An 18578-nucleotide genomic window follows, 5' to 3' on the forward strand; every position below is an offset into this window, starting at 1 on the left:
CCTATGGACTGGAGGGTAGCTAATGTAACGCCACTTTTTAAAAAAGGAGGGAGAGAGAAAATGGGTAATTATAGACCGGTTAGCCTGACATCAGTAGTGGGGAAAATGTTGGAATCAATCATTAAGGATGAAATAGCAGCACATTTGGAAAGCAGTGACAGAATCGGTCCAAGTCAGCATGGATTTATGAAGGGGAAATCATGCTTGGCAAATCTTCTGGAATTTTTTGAGGATGTAACTCGCAGAGTGGACAAGGAAGAACCAATGGATGTGGTGTATTTGGACTTTCAAAAGGCTTTTGACAAGGTCCCTCACAAGAGATCGGTGTGCAAAATCAAAGCACATGGTACTGGGGGTAATATACTGACGTGGATAGAGAACTGGTTGGCAGACAGGAAGCAGAGTCGGGATAAACGGGTCCTTTTCAGAATGGCAGGCAGTGACTAGTGGAGTGCCGCAGGGCTCAGTGCTGGGACCCCAGCTCTTTACAATATACATTGATGATTTAGATGAAGGAATTGAGTTTAATATCTCCAAATTTGCAGATGACACTAAACTGGGTGGCAGTGTGAGATGTGAGGAGGACGCTAAGAGGCTGCAGGGTGACTTGGACAGATTAGGTGAGTGGGCAAATGCGTGGCAGATGCAATATAATGTGGATACATGTGAGGTTATCCATTTTGGGGGCAAAAACATGAAGGCAGAATATTATCTGAATGGCGGCAGATTAGGAAAAGGGGAGGTGCAATGAGACCTGGGTGTCATGGTTCATCAGTCATTGAAAGTTGGCATGCAGGTACAGCAGGCAGTGAAGAAGGCGAATGGTATGTTGACCTTCATACTAGGGGATTTGAGTATTGGAGCAGGGAGGTCTTACTGCAGTTGTACAGGGCCTTGGTGAGGCCTCACCTGGAATATTGTGTTCAGTTTTGGTCTCCTAATCTAAGGAAGGACATTCTTGCTATTGAGGGAGTGCAGCAAAGTTTCACCAGACTGATTCCAGGGATGGCTGGACTGACATATGAGGAGAGACTGGATCAACTGGGCCTTTATTCACTGGAGTTTAGAAGGATGAGAGGGGATCGCATAGAAAGGTATAAGATTCTGACGGGACTGGACAGGTTAGATGCAGGAAGAATGTTCCCGATGTTGGGGAAGTCCAGAACCAGGGGACATAATCTTAGGATAAGGGGTAGGCCATTTAGGACTGAGATGAGAAGAAACTTCTTCACTCAGAGAGTTGTTAACCTGTGGAATTCCCTGCCGCAGAGAATTGTTGATGCCAGTTCATTGGATATATTCAAGGGAGAGTTAGATATGGCCCTTACAGCTGAGATCAAGGGGTATGGAGAGAAAGCAGGAAAGGGGTACTGAGGGAGTGATCAGCCATGACCTTATTGAATGGCAGTGCAGGCTCGAAGGGCCGAATGGCCTACTTCTGCACCTATTTTCTATGTTTCTATGTTTCTATACATGCACACACACATGCATAAGTAACCACATGCATGCTCACACTTGCACTCATGGACACGCATTTATGCACCCAGACTCTCACATGCACTTTCACACACACACATTCATATGGACACACATTCTCACATTCACACTGGCATTTATACATGATCACCAAACCCACGACCTCTATCGCTTAGAAGGACAAGGGCAGCAGGTGCATGCGAACACCATCACCCCCCAGTTCCCCTCCAAGTCACACACCATCCTGACTTGGAAATATATCGGCCGTTCCTTCATTGTCGCTGGGTCAAAATCTTAGAACTCCCTCCCTAGCAGCACCTTCACCACACGGACTGCAGCAGTTCAAGAAGGTGGCTCACCACCACCTTCTCAAGGGCATTTAGGGACGGGCAATAAATGCTGGCCTTGCTAGCAATGCCCACATCCCAAGAATGAATTTTGTTCAAATCGGATTATTTATCCAAACTCGATTCCTTTGCCTTGCTGAGCATTTTTATACATGTTTTAGCTAAACTACGCGGTATATTTTTGTCCTCACCATACAGGCAATAAACAGGCAGAGGACATCGCCCACTTGTTAGAGAACCCGGCTGATTGGCATTCTATTAGGTAGGTTTTATAACGGGTGAGTGATTGTCTCCCCGAGGTTACTGCCCTTGCGCTGGAAATGAAAATTTACCCTAGTGCGTTCAATTAGACTGCCACGTTCTGCATGCTGCTCCTTATCTTCTGCTCTTGCCTTATACCATCGTCATTTCTGTTGTTTAATCACTCCGGCCCTCCACCCTATCACACACCTTCCCTTTTGATTCATTCCCTTTTCCTTGGCTCTGTACTTGCTGAAAAGCTGTTCATCGCCAACATCATTCCTCTCTGACGAAAGGTCATCGAACCGAAATGCTAACTCTGTTTTTGTCTCCCCACAGATGCTGCCTGACCTGCTGAGCATTTCCAGCATTTGCTGTTTTTATTCCGTTTTCCGCTACTGAGCAAAACGCCCTCTGTGCTTCCCCAACAACATACCTCAATCTCAGTCTGAGAAGAGTTCCCTCTACTGCACCACTTGAGATATTCCATTTCCCACCCAATATACACGGCCAATTTCCCCGGAGATTAGCTGGAAAACCTGGATCTGCATGGCAACACGGTTTGCACTGATCATCCGCCGAATTTATGGCAGCCAACCAGGAAAACCCTGCCCCCACTCCAGCGTGGGAATTCCCAGCGATAGTGTCAATTGATGTCAAATTTAGCATAGTTTTAGAAGTGTCAGCCGTGGTTCAGTGGGTAGCATTCTCACTCTCTGAGTCAGAAGGCTGTGGGTTTAAGTCCCACTCCACAAACTTGAGCACAAAAATCTAGATTGACACTGGAGTGCTGCATTGTCAGAGGTGCCGTCTTTCGGATGAGATGTTAAACCGAGGCCCTGTCTGCCCTCTCAGGTGGATGTAAAAGATCCCTTGGCACTATTTTTGAAGACGAGCAGGGGAGTTATCCCCAGTGTCCTGGCCAATATTTATCCCTCAATCAACATAACAAAAACTGATTATCTGGTCATTGTCACATTGCTGTTTGTGGGAGCTTCCTGTGCACAAATTGGCTGCTGCGTTTCCTACATTGCAACAGTGACTGCATTCCAAAAGTACTTCATTGGCTGTAAAGCACTTTGAGACATCCAGTGGTAGTGAAAGGCGCTCTATAAATGCAAGTCTTTCGTTCTTTCTTCTTTCTTTGTGCTGTGGCCCCACATTTGCTGGGAATCGGATTGAGAATGACCAAACTTAAAGTTGCTGCAGTGCTGGTTTTACACCTCTAGAGGGTGGCAGTGTGCTTTTTAAGTATATATAACTACTGCTGCTAGTGACATCTAGTGGTGTGATATAATTAGTATGCCAGCCTTTCCTTTCATTATAAAGTGGCAGACTTATATTATAAAAAGCACAAATATGTTAAAATAAGAGATTGTAGCAGCACTACAAATACAAACAATTCATTGTATCTTTGAGAACTGTCAAATATTAATATTAAATGTCAGATGCTCCACCAATAATTTCACAGCTGTCTAACTCTTCTTTCACATTCCACAAGACACGGTCACATTCCATCGCCGACAGCTGTTTATGTATCTATTGTAGTTACAGGAGATAATCAGCAGTTTTGTAAAAAAAACATATTACAGTGAAGAGCAGAACACATCTCTGAGAGAAACAGATAAAAGAAAGCAAGACTTGCATTTGTATTGCGCCTTTCACAACCACCCGAGATCTCAAAGCGCTTTGCAACCAATGAAGTAATTTCCGAGTGTGGTCACTGTGTAATGTAGGAGACAACATTAACTGTAAACTGATAAAGAGGTTCCAACAGTAACTGTAAATCTCAAACAAAAAAGTTTTACATGTAAAGTTAATTCTCCTCTCTGCACCACTCTCTTTTCAATTTCACCTCCCATCATTCTCTTTGCAGTCTTTGTGTGGCAGCTGTAGCTCAGTGGGTAGCACCCTTGCCTGTGAGTCAGATGGTTTGTGGGTTCAAGTCCCATTCCACAAACCCAAGCACATGAATCTAGGCTGGCGCTCCTGAGAGGTGCTGAGGGAGTGCTGCACTGTCAGAGGTGCCGTCTTTTGGATGAGATGTTAAATCGAGGCCCTGTTTACTCTCTCGGGTGGACGTAAAAGATCCCATGGCACTATTTAGAAGAAGAGCAGGGGAGTTCTCCCTGGTGTCCTGGCCAATATTTATCCCTCAATCAATATCACTGAAACAGATTATCTGATCATTATCACATTGCTGTGTGTAGGAGCTCCCCAAAGGAGTTGTGTGCAAGTTAGCTGCTGAATTTCCGACAGTGACTACATTTCAAAAAGTACTTCATTGGCTGTAAAGCGCTTTGGGACGTCCAGAGATGATGAAAGGCGCTATATAAATGCAAGTCTTTCCTTTTCATGCTATCTGGAGATGCCCGTTTGGCAAATGACATTATCAGAGTGTTCTTTGCTCGAGCACTTAACACATCTTTAATGAAAGTACGAAAAGTATTTGGTCTAAAAGATCCCAGGACATCAGGGAGAACTCCTCTGAGATTGTTCTGAAAACAGAAAGACCTTCATCAATAATGGCTCAATGTCATCTTTCTGTTTGAGTGGTTAGATCCAATTACTGAAGCTGCCTTTTGCTCTACAATTTGCTTGTCAGCTGACAGAAAGGGCAACCATTTACTGAATGTGCAAATCAGGATTGCAGAGAGCATATTCCACTGTGAGATGATGGCTCACGACAGTTAGAGAAAACCCACCTCGTCCAAAAGCAAATGTTTCCTGACAGTAGAGGTCCTTCCTCAATGTTACTGAGCTGAATAGCAACTTTTAGTTGGTACATTTTTGCTCCCTTACCGCTCTCCCCCACCATTTTGTCCCTTGTCCCACTCGAAGGTTGACTTGCTGGAGTATGGTTCCAATGTAGTAGTCATTCTTCATGTTCGAGGGTCAGCCCATGCAGTGAGCGTAGGCCATCTATTCGGAGGCCATCACTCCTAAGCCCAACCATGCCAATTGTTCTGAATTATGAGAAATTCGCATTGAAAATTACCATCAGCATGAGATAGTAATAATGTCTTTGATGAGATGCTAAACCGAGGCTCCATCTGCTCTCAGGTAGACGTAAAAGATCCCAGCGCACTATTTTGAAGAAGAGTAGATGAGTTATCCCCGATGTCCCAGTCAATATTTGTCCCTCAATCAACATCACTAAAACAGATTATCTGGTCATTGTCACATTGCTGTTTGTGGGAGCTTGTTGTGTGCAAATTGGTTGCCGTGTTTCCTACATTACAGCAGTGACTACACTTTGTTGGCTGCAGAGCGCTTTGGGACATTCTGAGGTAATGAAAGGCAAAATATATTGCATGTCTTTCTTTTAAAGCGGTGTGGAGGGCAGTGACAGGCGCTCCAACTGATGATGATGTCTATCATCAACTTCATCTTCACACAAACTTCATCTTCCAACATTACAACAGATACACTTCAAAAAATACTTCATTGGCTGGAAAGCGCTTTGAGACATCCGGTGGTCGTAAGGGGCATTATATAAAGACAAGTCTTTCTTTCTTTCTTTCTTTCTTTCTTTCTTTCTTTCTTTCTTTCTTTCTTTCTTTCTTTCTTTCTTTCTTTCTTTCTTTCTTTCTTTCTTTCTTTCTTTCTTTCCTTCCTTCCAAGCTGTTGGAGATGGGTACAGTAACATAGTGGTTATTTTACTGGACTATTAATCTAGAAGCCCGGATCAATGATCGAGGGACAAGAGTTCAAATCCCACCACGGCAGCTGGGGGAATTTAAATTCAGTTCATTTAATAAATCTGGAATAAAAAGCTTGTATCAGTACTGATGACCATGAAACCCATCTGGTTCACTAATGTCCTTTAGGGAAGGAAATCTGCCGTCCTTACCCAGTCTGGCCTATATGTCACTCCAGACCCACAGCAATGTGGTTGACTCTTAACTGCCCTCTGAAATGGCCTGGCAAGACCCTCACTTGTTTCAAGAAGGTGGCTCACCACCACCTTTGCAAGGGCAATTAGGGAGAGGCAATAAATGCTGGCCTTGCCAGTGATGCCCACAACTCCCGACTCAAGTAAAAAAAAGACGAAAACCTGGCAATCAGTTAAGAGATAGTTGGATGCTGTGGGGGAGTGAGAGGAGTAGGTTTATGATCTGAATGACCTTCCTCAACTGTATTTCTCTAGTGACTCACAGACCATAAGAAATAGGAACAGGAGTAGGACATACGGCCTCTCGAGCCTGCTCCGCTATTCAATAAGATCATGGCTGATCTGATCATGGACTCAGCTCCATTTCCCCATCCTCTCCCCGTAACCCTTTATCTCCTTATCGTTAAGAAATTGTCTATTTCTGTCTTAAATTTATTCAATGTCCCAGCTTCCATAGCTCTCTGAGGCAACACATTCCACAGTTTTACAACCCTCTGAGAGAATAAATTTCTCTGCATCTATGTTTTAAATGGGCGGCCCCTTATTCTAAGATCGTGCCCTCTAGTTCTAGTCTCCCCCATCAGTGGAAACATCCTCTCTGCATCCACCTTGTCAAGCCCCCTCATAATCTTATATGTTTCGATAAGATCACCTCTCATTCTTCTGAATTCCAATGAGTAGAGGCCCAACCTACTCAACCTTTCCTCCTAAGTCACCCCCCTCATCCCCGGAATCAACCTAGTGAACCTTCTCTGAACTGCCTCCAAAGCAAGTATATCCTTTCGTAAACCAAAACTGCATGCAGTATTCCAGGTGTGGCCTCACCAATACCTTATATAGCTGTAGTAAGACTTCCCTAATATTATACTCCATCCCCTTTGCAATAAAGGCCAAGATACCATTGGCCTTCCTGATCAGTTGCTGTACCTGCATACTATCCTTTTGTATTTCATTCATAAGTACCCCTAGGTGTACCCAAAGGGTTGTACTGCGGCACTTTGCAACCTTTCTCGATTTAAATAATAACTTGTTCTTTGATTTTTTATCTGCCAAAGTGCATGACCTCACACTTTCCAACATTATACTCCGTCTGCTAAATTTTTGCCCAGTCACTTAGCCTGTCTATGTCCTTTTGCAGATCATAGGCAGTCCCTCAAAATCGACTTGTTTCCACTCTAAAAGTGAGTTCTCAGGTGACTGAACAGTCCAATACGTGAATTACAGTCTCTGTCACAGGTGGGACAGACAGTCGTTGAAGGAAAGGGTGGGTGGGGAATCTGGTTTGCCGCACGCTCCTTCCGCTGCCTGTGTTTGTTTTCTGCATGCTCTCGGCGACGAGACTCGAAGTGCTCAGCGCCCTCCCGGATGCTCTTCTTCCACTTAGAGCAGTCTTTGGTCAGGGGCTCCCAGGTGTCGGTGGAGATGTTGCATTTTATCAAATTTTATCTTGTGACTAACTTGGAAATGGCCAAACATCTTTCACCTAACGCAGTCCGCGTTGAATTGAAACCTGTCTCCTGCTCCATTCATACCCTGGACATTCTTCCTCCAAAACCGTTTGCCCCTATACAACAACAACAACAACTTGTATTTGTATAGCGCCTTTAATATAGTAAAATGTTCAAAGTCGCTTCACTGGAATGTTTTAAGACAAAACAAATAAATTTGACACCGAGCCACATAAGATGAAATTACAGATGACCAAAAACTTCGTCAAAGAGGTAGGTTTTAAGCTGCACCTTAAAGGAGGAAAGAGAGGTAGAGAGGCGGAGAGGTTTAGACAGGGGGTTCCAGAGCTTGGGGCCCAGGCAACAGAAGGCACGGCCACCAAAGGCTGAGCGATTGTAATCAGGGATGCTCAAGAGGGCAGACTTTGAGGAGCGCAGACATCTCGGGGGGTTGTGGGGCTGAAGGAGATTCCAGAGATAGGGAGAGACGAGGCCATGGAGCGATTTGTAAATAAGGATGAGAAAATACGCTGCTTATCAGGATAGACAATGACATTGATTTTGTACTGAATGAATATACATCTTAACATGTGTTGAAGAAAAGCATTTGGCCACAACTCAGACAGCTCTGGTTCCAATCCACTACTCCTTTAGATTAATTCAGTGTTCAGCACGAGCAAACTAGGTAATGACAGCGGTCCTGTGAGCATGTGAAACCTGTTCTGCTGTTACAGGATAAAAGATTGGTTTCAACCTTGTATTGGAATACATTTTGAAGCAAGTACTGTGGTGTAATTGTGCAGGAGACTGTGTGCAGAACGATAATGGGACTGAACTGTGGCTCAGTGGGTAGCACTCTCGCCTCTGAATCAGAAGGTTTAAGCCCCACCCCAAGGAGCTCAATCACAAAATCTAGGCTAGCACTCCAGTGCAGTACTGACAGAGCACTGGAGTGTTAGCCGAGATGAAACATTAAACCGAAGCCCCGTCTGCCCTCTCAGGTGGACGTAAAAGATCCTACAGCACTATGTCGATGTAGAGCAGGGGAGTATCCCCAGTATCTTGCCCAATATTTAACCCTCAACCAGCCTCACTGAAACAGATTATCTGGTCATTATCACATTGCTGTCTGTGGGAACTTGCTGTGTGAAAATTGGCTGCCGTGTTTCCTACATTACAACAGTGACTACACTTCAAAAAGTACTTCATTGGCTGCAAAGTGCTTTGGCACGTCTTGAAGTTCTACCCCGCACTCTCCACCCAGCAGATAGCTTCTGACTCCTAGCTCTTTCCTGCGCTGCCTCTATGCAAGTCCTCTTCTCCACCACAACTTTCCAGCACAGTCACCCCTTCCTCTGTATCACTCTTTCTCTCCAACTACCGGGTGATCTCTTCCTGCAATGAGCGCTCTTTGAATCCTTGCTCGTCAAGGAGTATCACCAATTGTTTCTCAGCTCAGTAACGCTGAGCGGGGGCAAGTCCAGATGGTTCTGGCACCCAGCTTCTAGAAACTTCCTACAGCACACGATAAAAAAAAATCAATTATCAGATGTGGCAAGGCTAAAATTTATTGCCCATAGGAATAGGAGGAGACCATTGAGCCCCTCGAGCCTGCTCCATTCAATGAGATCATGGCCGATCTGTGACCTAACTCCATATACCCGCCTTTGCCCCATATCCCTTAATACCTTTAGTTGACAAAAAGCTATCAATCCATGATTTAAAGTTAACAATTGACTCAGCGTTAATTGCCGTTTGCAGAAGAGAGTTCCAAACTTCTACCACACTTTGTGTGCAGAAGTGTTACCTAATTTCACTTTTGAAACGTCTGGCTCTAATTATTCGACTATCCCCAACCATCGGAAATAGTCTCTCTCAATCTGTTCACCTTAATATCTTGAACACTTCGATCAGATCACTCCTTAACCTTCCAAATTATAGGGACTACAGGCCTAATTTGTTTAATCTCTCCCTAGTTGCCCTTGAGAAGGTAGTGGTGAGCTGCCTTATACAACCAAGTAGTTACTCAGCCATTTATGAGCAAAACACATTGCTGTGGAGTCACATATCGGCCAGACTGGGTAAGGTTGGCAGATTTCTTTCCCTAAAGGACATTAATGAACCAGATGGGTTTTTATGACAATCCAGGAGTTTCATGGTCATCAGTACTGGAACTAGCTATTTGCAATTCTGAACTGAACTTTTAAATTCCCAGTTGCCATGGTGGGATTTGAATTTATATCAGCTGTGGCTCAGTGGGTAGCACACTTGCCTCTGAATCAGAAGGTTCTGGGGCAAGTCCCACTCCAGAAACTTGAGCACATAAATCTAGTCTGACACTCCAATGGATGAGACGTTAAACCGAGGCCCCGTCTGCCCTCTCAGGTGGACATAAAAGATCCAATGACACTATTCCGAAGAAGAGCAGGGGAGTTTTATCCCCGGTGTCCTGGCCAATATTTATCCCTCAATCAAGATGACAAAATAACAGATTATCTGGTCATTATCACATTGCTGTTTGTGGGAGCTTGCTGTGCGCAAATTGGCTGCTGCTTTTCCCACATCGCAATAGTGACTACATTCCAAAAGTACTTTATTGGCTGTAAAGCGCTTTGAGATGTATTCAGTGGCCGTGAAAGGCGCTTTATAAATGCAAGTCTTTCTTTAATTATTGGGTCTCATTTGCATTAAACCCATCCCGTGCCCCCCCAGACCTCTGGATTACTAGTCCGGTGACACAAACACTATGCTATCGATCGCACCCCCTTGCCAGAATGAATGGGCTGAGAGCATCCAACAACAGAGAGTATTTTTGAACAAACCGCGCTCGATTGCTGCACTCCACGCTGCCTGAACTCAATCTGCTGCCTTCGTGCTGGGAAATCTACTCACATCCTCCCGGAGCCACTCTGTCAGCACAAACATCCATTTCAAACACAGGTCCCACTTCCAAAAACAGTCAATCAATGAATAATCACACCAGTAGTTTTGCACGTAATTAATCGCTAGCTTGCCAATCAAACCAGGCCCCAGTCAGTACATGCAGAGAAAAAAAACCCGACCAAGTCAGCTCGCACAGATTTATACAGATTTTTAAAGTTTTCATCCGTTCTTACCCACTTCCCAGTCCATGCTACTCCAAAAATCAACATATTAGGTCAGCACTGACTGAGGTCGGAACATGGGACTTGCCTGCATTTATACAGAAAGAAAGAAAAAGTGTAAAACTTGCATTTATATAGCGCCTTTTGTGACCACCGGATGTCTCAAAGCAGAAAGATAAGGCCACACACTGGCGCTAAACGGCCTCCTCCATCTCCAATATGGCGGGTAAGAAGCACACGCTCATTAAGGGCCGGAAGTGTGCCACCCTGCCAATTTGGAAAAGAACAAAACAATCGGCCTACAGTGTCTAAGCCTGAACCGAGCCTCAGCTTATTTGCATATGCAAATAAAGGACCTACCGCCCGATTGAAGCACCCACTGCAAGATTGGTTTGCCCTGAAGCAACCATCCGTACTCGGGAAAGCCAGGCAGACATGCAGCCTAATAGATAGTCTTTAAAGGGACCATCACAGGCCGACACCAACAAGGTAAGCCAGAGGAACAGGCGTGCTCCCTTCGACCTCACATTTTGAGAACATCTTTGCCTCCCCATGTCCTTTTCCCCTACACTATTTACACATTCTTTTGTTGTTTTAATGTCTCACCATAACCTTATTGATTATCTTTCATATTATCTAACTACTTTTTAATAATCAGTCTGTGGGTCATTCATTACTTCCTCTTTGTGATCGGAGGGTCTGTTGATTCTATCTCTCTCTCCACTCCTCCCTTTTCTCTCTCAATTTTGTTCAACTCATAAAGAAAATGTTTCCACTTGTGAAGGAATCCAAAACTAGAGGCCATAAATATAAGATAGTCACCAATAAATCTAATTGAATTCAGGAGAAATTCTTCACTCAGAGAGTGGTTAGAATGTGGAACTTGCTACCACAGAGAGTAGTTGAGGCGTACAGCATAAATGCATCTAAAGAGATTCTAGTTAAGCTCATGAGGGAGAAAGGAATAGAGGGTTATCCTGATAGGGTGAGATGAAGAGGGGTGGAGGAGGCTCATGTGGAGCGTAAACACTGGTGCGGACCAGTTGGGCCGAATGGCCTGTTTCTGTGCTGTAAATACTGGGCTAAAAATCGCAGTCTCTATGGGTGAGTACGATGTGCATAAGCATGCGCCGAAATCCATCACTTGCAAACTGTCCTTTGACAGTTCCAATGCATCCCCAGGAGAAGAGTCCTCGTGGGCGGAGATTTAGGCTCTTGCCCAGCAAATGGCCTTCAAACTCTTACGCCTGCGCGTAAGGCACAAGGCCTGCTTTTACCAGCGTAAGAATTTTAAAAGACGGAAAAATAAAATGTAATCAATAATTTTTATATTAAAAACCCTTTCCAATTAAGATTAGTTTATTCTTACCCTTATTAAAACATATTAAAGAAAAAAGCAAAAAAATACATTTTTGTTTAATAAAACATTTAATTTCAAATTAATTTGAAATATGTGAAGTGTTTTTCTTATTAATTTAAAATGTTTATATGTTTTTGGGGGTATCGCCATTCATAGAAATGGTGATCTCTGTGAATGGAGAATCGCCATTTTCATTGGTTGGTCTGGCACATACGCTCCTGGAATACGTGGGCCCATACGCTGAGCTGCGCAGTTTGGCCTGGGAGTGCAAGTCTACGTTCCTCCGGGACCAACAGGTACTTTGGTAAAAAGAAATTCCGGTCGGAGGTATCCGCCTGCGGGAAGCCTCCATCCCAATTTCTGGTCCAATATGAAATAAAATGCCTGCCCAACCTTCAATCTTCAGTACTGATGAAGGGAAAACCTCCAAAATATCAGAACCTGTGTTTTCTCTTCATAAATGCTGTGTATTTCTAGCATTTTCTGCTTTTGTTGCAGATTTTCAGCATTTGTGTTTTTTTTTTACAATATTGTCCTTCGCATATCGTACTGAGCCAGTAGCGATTTCTCCGAGCTTGTAATGTGCGACCATTCCCGGACAATCTGAAGCACCCTTAAAAACTAATAACGCCGCTGCCCCTGTATCCTATTATCAAGATCTTAGGAAGAAAGCTAACACGAGGACGGATGTAAGGGTTCCAAGGAAACTCAAGAGGACACAGGAAGATTGGGGTCAGGAATCCTGCGCTACACGCCCTGAAAACAGAAATTCCCCAAGACGGTCTCCAGAGTCAAATAAAAATATAGAAAATGGGTAATGGCAGCCAACTGCAAAGAAATGGCGGTCGGAGCAGGAGGAAGCTAAAAGCAAGATACAGGCTCAGCAATCGAATTTGTAAAATTGTAATCATGATAAGTAATCTTTTTTGAAATATTGTATAAATACATTGCTTCTAAAAAAAGAGGAAGCAGTGTAATGTTTGCACCTGTGCGAATGCTCACAGGTTTGTAGAACTGTTGCTCATGGCTTTTCATGAGAGGTGGGCCCCGGGGATACTGGAGTGCTTCATCACCCCCGGCAACCAAATTTTTATTTGAACCATTATTGTTAAATGTACATTTGTTTAATTTGTCGATTTTAGTGTCCCTTTAATAAGGGGGCATTTGATCTTTTGTTTTACAAAAATAGTTGTTGCACTGTGAGTGGCTTAGCCAGTCACGTGGTGTTCACAAGACTCAATAAAACGCCAGCCAGTTGGGTTCAGGGAGGTGGTTGTGAGTCTGATGGATGAACTGGTACATAAGAACATAAGAACATAAAAACATAAGAAATAGGAACAGGAGTAGGCCATACAGCCTCTCGAGCCCCTGATCCGCCATTCAATAAGATCATGGCTGATCTGATCATGGACTCAGCTCCACTCCCCCGCCCGCTCCCCATAACCCCTTATCCCCTGATCGCTCAAGAAACTGTCTATTTTTCTGTCTTAAATTTATACAATGTTCCAGCTTCCACAGTTCTCTGAGGCAGCAAAATCCATCGATTTACAACCCGCTGAGAGAAGAAATTTCTCCTCGTCTCTGTTTTAAATGGGCGGCCCCTTATTCTAAGATCTTGCCCTCTAGTTCTAGTCTCCCCCATCAGTGGAAACATCCTCCCTGCATCCACCTTGTCAAGACCCCTCATAATCTAATATGTTTTGATAAGATCACCTCTCATTCTTCTGAACTCCAATGAGGAGAGGCCCAACCTACTCAACCTTTCCTCATAAGTCAACCCCCTCATCCCTGGAATCAACCTCGTGAACCTTCTCTGAACTGCCTCCAAAGCAAGTATATCCTTTTGTAAATATGGAAACCAAAACTGCACACAGTATTCCAGGTGTGGCCTCACCAATACTTGTATAGCTGTAGCAAGATTTCCCTGCTTTTATACTCCATCCCCTTTGCAATAAAGACCAATATACCATTTGCCTTCCTGATCACCTGCTGTACCTGCATACTATCCTTTTGTGTTTCATGCACAAGTACTTCCAGGTCCCGCTGTGCTGCGGCACTTTGCAATCTTTCTCCATTTAAATAATAACTTGCTCTTTTATTTTTTTCTGCCAAAGTGCATGACCTCACACTTTCCAACATTATATTCCATCTGCCAAATTTTTGCCCACTCACTTAGCCTGTCTATGTCCTTTTGCAGATGGTAATGTGTCGTGTGATTATTAAACCTTTGCTAATAAACCAACTAGTTCTTAATAGCAATGTGTTGTTGTGAATTCTTAAGCAAAGAACCCATGAAGCAAAGACATTACACCTATGAGATCAGAGTGGTCCGGGAGTAAGCAGACATTGGAGAATACTGTAGAAAACCCAAACTGTCTCTTAGAGAGAGTTGCTGCTTCAGGTTCAATTATTCTCCTTCTCAAAAAATAAAATATAAGCTTGAATCAATATCAATGGGCAACCTTTCTGAATGTTTTACAAGCTCGCCTGTGAAATCTTCACTTAATCCCCGTTTTGCTTGTCAAGATAAAGAACTGACGTTGCCTGGTGCTGAAAGGATTCGTACCCATTCGTTTAGTGAATAGCTCAGTAGAGAGGATTGGCCTGGAGCCAAATGCACACAAGAATAAACCAGCCGACATGACACAGAAGGTAGCTCATCAACAAACTCGGGATGTCATTGTTCCTTGATGCATTGGGACCACATTTGCACAATCTTCTTTTTGATTCCATTTGCTTTTCAGTCCAAAGAAATTATGTTTTCTTATGCAGCTGCTTGCTAACAGGAAACACTTCGACTTCCACATTATACTTATATTCTAAGGAATCATATATCGTGAAAACAGGTACTTAGCTGAGTGGTTGAATATCCAATAGTGCCCAAGAGGTCTCTCATCCTAATCCACAGGCTCCTTCCATTTAATATAACTCCATATATTGTTATTAATTCAGAAGGTTTTGCTTTGATTCCAGTAGTTTCGCTTCAGCCCATGGTTAATGTATGTTTCTCGATCAGACCTTGGAAGAAGTAATGTGGCAGCAGAGTTATTGCTACCAACATCACAAGGAAACTGACTGTACAGGAAGCCTTCGAAGAGTTCCGCGATGCAGGAAGGGGTAGATCTCAACTTTTTGCGATTGTGAAGTCAGTGGAAAAAAAACCGTGAGAGATCTAAAACAGACTGTCGACTCAATCTATTTTACACTTGTGTACAATGTCAAGATCTATCCCAGTGAGTCTAAAAGAAGATGGAATGTGTGTCTTCCACAATATCATAGCACATGCCACCCTAGGGTGCACCGTGACAGCTAACTTTTGTTTTTATTCGTTGTTGGGATGTGGACGTCGCTGGCAAGGCCAGCATTTACTGCCCATCCCTAATTGCCCCTTGAGGAGGTGGTGGTGAGCCGCCTTGAACCGCTGCAGTCCGTGTGGTGAAAGTGCTCCCACAGTGCTGTTAGGGAGGGAGTTCCAGGATTTTCACCCAGCGACGATGAAGGAACGGAGATATATTTCCATGTCAGGATGGTGTGTGACTTGGAGAGGAACGGGAGGTGATGACGTTCCCATGCGCCTGCGGCCCTTGTCCTTCGAGGTGGCAGAGGTCGCGGGTTTGGGAGATGCTGTCGAAGAAGCCTTGGCGAGTTGCTGCAGTGCATCTTGTAGATGATACACACTGCAGCCACGGTGCGCCGGTGGTGGAGGGAGTGAATGTTTAAGGTGGTGGGTGGGGTGCCAACCAAGCGGGCTGCTTTGTCCTAGATGGTCAAACTGGAAGCAGCATAAAGTGCAATGCTGTTTGGCAAATCACTGTTAGCTTAATATGGGGATACTTTGAAAGAAGGAAAGAAAGAAAGACTTGCATTTAGATAGCACCTTTCATGACCTCAGAATCTCCAAAAGCGCTTTACAACCAATGAAGTACATTTGAAGTGTAGTCACTGTTGTAATGTGGGAAACACGGAAGCCAATTTGTGCACAGCAAGCTCCCACAAACAGAAATGTAATGGTGACCAGATCGTCTGTTTTTTGTTAATGTTGGTTGAGATACATATTGGCCAAGTCACCAGGAAGAATTCTCCTGCTGTTTTACAAAATATATGCCATGGAATCTTTTACGTCCACCTGAGAAGGCAACTGGGCCTTGATTTTAACATTCTCCCTGGTGTCCTGGCCAATATTTATCACTCAACCAATATTACTAAACAGCTGATTATCCGGTCATTATCATATTTCTGTTTGTGGGATCTTGTTTGCGCAAATTGGCTGCCACGTTTCCTACATTACAACAGTGCCTCATTGGCTGTGAAGCGTTTGGGACCTGTTGAGGTTGTGAAAGGTGCTATAGAAATGGCTGTCCTGGTGGTCGCAGGTCACTTGGGGAGGCCCCTGGGTTCTGTCGCAGAAACTTTCGACCCACATCTGCGGCAGACTCCCTCGCACAGGCTGGGATACCACTGGACCTGCTGCCGTTCATCCAAATGGTGTTGACCCCAGAAGGGATGCCTAGGGTCAGCATCTCTGGAGATAGATAGGATGGGGTGGGGGTTTGGGGGGGTGGGGTGGGTGGCAGAGGGCAGGGGGTGGTGGGGGGGGGGGGGGGTTGAAAGCCCACCTCGTCACTGCTCCAAAGAGAATCCTATCGGAGGGGAAAATCTAGTCTGTTTGAATTCCTTTCGTGTTTTGGCTAAGCCAGAAATGCACCATTTTACACGCTTTTCCTTCTCCCTGCATCCTCATGGCACTGAAATTATGACCGATTTTATTTAACTCACTTTTTCCTCGAAACTCACCGATTTCAACCTAACCTATCACACAAGATCAGTGCAGGTTTCAGGTCAGTTGCCCGATTCACGCCCAGCCCAATTTTCAGCTCCACTGAAGTCAATAGAACTGTGAAATTGGGCAGGGTTTAAATCGGGCGGGATGTAAATCGGGCAGCTTATGTTAAAATAAGGGCTACCCAAGTTGGTTTCGGCTAATCCCTTCTCTCTCATTGACTTGATCTTCTCTCACTCTCTTTCGGCCATTGGTGGCCCTGCCTTGGCTCTTCAGCTGGGCACAGCAGTGAGGACCATCCTGGTGAGAATCTGATTTATTTTTTGTTTTGGACTTTGGGCCCAGATTTGGCTCCGACAGTTCAAGGGTCCAGGCAGGGAGTCTCGTCCACCATCAAGGCGTATTGAGAAGTTGCTTGTGCGCCTCGCACGATATTTTTGCCCATTAATTTTAACGTGCGAAGGACCGCCATTTTGTAAAATTAACCTTTAAATGTTCCTTGCCCACAGAGTGTCACGGATTTGTGTCCATGATTCTTGACCTCTCTCTTACCGCAGACAACATGTAGAGTCCAGGCATTTCCCACAGGGGATGTGGCAGTCACCCTGGCTCCATTCTAGGGTTGCCAACTCTAAGTTGGCATATTCCTGGAGGTTTCACCACATGACCTCCTGCCTCCAAACACCCAGCCCCGCCCCCCACCCCCCCCACACCCTTACCATTGTTCACCCGACATGTCCATCCTCGTGGTGCACAGCCAATCAGAATGTAAACAGATGATTTGGTGACTGCCTTTTTGCTCATGTCCATTATTTACAGAACTAGTCAACAAAAGCGTTCAAAGAAAATTATTTTGAAACGCAATTTTATTTTTTTGCCCATTTGATTTCTCTCCTGGGTTTTGCTCGCGGCCATGTCCTGGAGATTTGTCTTTCATTCCTGGAGGGTTGGCGACCCAAACTCCATTCTCATACACACCCAGAGTGGCACTGGGAGCGGTGCAGGAACAGACAACCGGCCACACTTTCAGGAGAGTCTTCGAAGGGCCCAACTACAAGAAAGGAAAGAAACAAATAATAGCCCTTAAAAAAAATTATATTTAATGACAGACTCAATTTAAAGCGACCTCGTACTTTTTCCGGCCAGCGAGAACATTGGAATACAAAAGCAAAATACTGCGGATGCTGGAATCTGGAATAACAACATAAAATGCTGGAAATCTCGGCGGGTCCGGCAGCATCTGTGGAGAGGAAGCAGAGTTAACGTTTCGGGTCGATGACCCTTTGTCAGAACTGGAGAGTGTTCGGAAAGAACAGATTCTGAACCAACACTGAAAGGGGGAGGGGAAGAAAGAGCAAAAGGGAAGGTCTGTGATAGGGTGGAAGACAGGAGAGATTAGAGAGACAAAAGGGATGATAGCTCAAATTCAAATGGTAATGCCAGGAGTTAGAAAAACATTAGTCAAGAGAGGGTGTGAATGGTGGGATAATGAGCAACTGCCATTAGAGACAAGGAGAAAGAAAGAAACAGGCTCTGAGGCGGGCGGGGGTAGGAGCGGGGGGAAAGGGAGCCAAAGATTGGCAGCGGTTACGTTCTGAAATTGATGTTGAGTCCAGAAGGCTGTAAAGTGCCTAAATGAAAGATGAGGTGCTGTTCCTTGAGTTTGCGTTGAGCTTCGTTGGAACAGTGTAGGAGACATTGGAATAGTCGAGTCTGGAGCTAATGAAGGCATGGATTTCAGCAGCACCTATCAGAAACTTGGGACGCTCCATCATAATTTTTCAATCAGCGTAGACTTTGAAGGTGGATTAAGTATTGTGCACAATTACCGTACGCTCCGTACTAAAGAGTAATCAGTGGTGAAAGTGTTAAATCCCCATCCGCATAACTGCAGCCAACTTTATTTCAGTCTTGATTTTACTGTTTGT

The sequence above is a fragment of the Pristiophorus japonicus genome, chromosome 21, assembly GCF_044704955.1.
Source record: "Pristiophorus japonicus isolate sPriJap1 chromosome 21, sPriJap1.hap1, whole genome shotgun sequence".
Classification (NCBI taxonomy): Eukaryota; Metazoa; Chordata; class Chondrichthyes; family Pristiophoridae; genus Pristiophorus; species Pristiophorus japonicus.